The sequence below is a fragment of the Adiantum capillus-veneris genome, chromosome 10, assembly GCF_014529385.1.
Source record: "Adiantum capillus-veneris isolate H3 chromosome 10, ASM1452938v2, whole genome shotgun sequence".
Lineage (NCBI taxonomy): Eukaryota > Viridiplantae > Streptophyta > Polypodiopsida > Polypodiales > Pteridaceae > Adiantum > Adiantum capillus-veneris.
The window spans coordinates 96,273,718-96,276,347 of NC_140940.1; the positions used below are offsets into that span (position 1 = coordinate 96,273,718).

Consider the following 2,630-nt stretch of genomic DNA (forward strand, 5'->3'; position numbering starts at 1 on the left):
TATTCAAGTGTTTTATTCAAGTGAGGTGGGTGCAAGGGTCCGAAAGCTTGGCTGTGTCAAGTTTATGAATGTTCTATGTGGATGCATTGTGCACCATAGGGGTGTAAACTTGTAAGGTAACTCGGGTATAACGGTGCTCTTGAAGGTTAAGGCTGGGTGCTATGATTGCATGCTGGGTGGTCGGGTTTGGAGAGTCGGGAAGGATCACATGTGAGCAGTGGTAATAGTTGTTTGCAGATTGTGGTTACGTGTGTGTGATTCTGTGTGGATAGGGGTGTTGTGGAATCGTTGGGCTATAGAGAGGCAGGCATATTGTGTGCGGTGTGTGTTCCCATTTCCCCCATCCCATCAGTGGTGCCTCCACGAGGATCTATTGATTGCTCCTTGGTGAAGTCGAAGACGGTGTCGCGGTTTGAAGAGCAGGATCTAACAAGAATGGCATGGTCGGGTTTTCCGACTTTTACATGTGCTGAAGATGCTGAGGTTTGGCTGCAAGACTACGGCCTTTTTCTGTTGGAGAGAGGCTTGTCAAGAGAAGAGGGAGTGGCCCAAGCTTTCCCGCTCTTGGTTCGTGGAAAATCAAAGGTATGGTATGAAGGCTTGCAGGCTAAAGAAAAATAGGATTGGAGTACATTGGAAGCGGCATTCCGAAGCCAATATGTGGCCAACACGCAGTGCAGTGAAGTGAAGCAGAGGATGGACAACCTAAAGCAAAGCCTTGAAGGTGATTTTCGATCATTCGTGTGGGAGTTCGAGGCCATATGGAGCAAGTTGGTTAAGGTAACTGCTGTAAAGAATGCAGATTTTTTGAGGATGACCAAGTTTGTGGACTGCTTGCATGTAAAAGTGCGTGATAAAGTCGAGATAGATGGACCGTGCACGTACGAGGATGCAGTAGCCTATGCGTATAGCAGGACGAAGAAGGTTTTGAAGAAGCAACAAGCAAAGCAGGTTCTGGCAAGTCCATTGGTGCCAAGGCCAATTGCTAGGGAAGAGCTTTAAGTAATCCGACCCTTTGTTGATGCACATGTGGTAGAAACGGATAGGCGTGATGACAGAGTAGAGACGATACTGTGTGGGCCTATGAGGCTTCAACAGTTGCAGAGAGGAGTCTACCAAGTACCGCCTAATGTGCTTGACCAAGTGACTTTCGAAAAACAAGAAGTGGAGAAGATAGCTGAAGTGCCAAAGCTGGTGAGTTTTGTGGAGAAAGCCGAGGTGTATTCAAGCTATAGCAGTGCCTTGGATACGGACAGCACATGGGAAACGGAGTCTGCTTTCTCAAGGTATGAGACATATGATGTTATGCATGTCGATAAGGTGGTCAAAGAGCAACGATTGCAAGTGAAGAGCCAGTTTGCAAAGACCAGGGGGTTGGGCAACCCTCTCTCGTGCCTGGTGATGGTCAGGCCATGTTGATTGAAGAAGAATGTCTTGACGAAGATTATTGGGGGTTCGATGATCCAGTGGGCAATGTAGATGACGAGTCGTAGGTTTTGGTTGCTAAAGCTATGGCGAGAATACAAGGTATGCGAGGCTTTCCACCTTTTCCAATGCTATTTGAAGAGTCTACAGATGAAGATATGCCGGTATTTGCTTTGGAGGATCAGTTACCACAGGTGGGTGTCATGTTGTTGATGGATGTGCTGTCGAAGGTTGCTTTGCAAGTGCTGCTATGCCGATTGCTACATGTTGCCTTGTTTGAAGACAATCATGATATGGCGAGCTCTCTAGCTGATGGCGAGTTGGTTTCATATAATGCCGGTGCTACAGACATTGGTGTAGTACATTCTTATCGAGTGTACAAAGCAAGTTTATGGATACAAGTTGAAGCAAGACCAGGCTATGCCAAGCAAGAGTGGTCAGCTTACAAGTTTTTTGGTACAAAGCAGGGATGGTTTGTATGTGCTTTACAAACGAATGGTGATGATCAATGCCATATTTTTTATCCAGGTGGAGTTTACACTATGCTTGGGAGAGCCTATGGCTTTCCATTTGACCCAGGTGGGTGCTACAGCAGACAGTGAACCTCTCTCTATCTATCTACTGCTATTTATCTAGCTCTTGTACATAGTCTCTATCGTTTTCTTCTAATGCAATGATATATTATCTAAATAATGCTACGGTTGAGCATGAATGCTCAATGAGGGGTTGGGCAATGATGGTACAACTGAAAATGGCCGACCTATGGAAGTGCAAGAAGCCCATGCATGGCAGTTTGTAGGCAAATGGCAAGGACAGTGGGCAATTATTTGATGGTGCTAGGATACAGGTACACCGGGATGGAGTACTCGCTAGTGGAAATTGTCAGTGTTTCTTCCTATCACACAGGTGACAGGAGCAGATGGTTATATCATAAGGTTGGGAACGAGGAAAGGGATACTATATGCAGGTGCTATCAAGTTTGTGATATGGGATTTTGGAGCAAGATGTCTGCACAATGCTCTACTTGCCAGGGTGTGTATGCTAAATGTGGATTTTAGAAAGGTCAAGGACAAATTTTAGCACTATTGGTCGCGGAAGCTTCGAAGTGCTCGAAGTGTGATTTCGAAGCTCTCTGGAAGCGTGAAGCCCAATGGTTAGCAGTGGTCCAATCGGATGCGGATTGAAGATTGCCGACACTCGACTAT

General features: G+C 46.1%; 1 pseudogene; it reads left to right on the forward strand.

The window, feature by feature from the left end:
• Window positions 1-696: 696 nt before the first annotated feature.
• Window positions 697-1,419, forward strand: LOC147449302 (uncharacterized; annotated as a pseudogene).
• The last annotated feature ends 1,211 nt before the right edge of the window (window positions 1,420-2,630 follow it).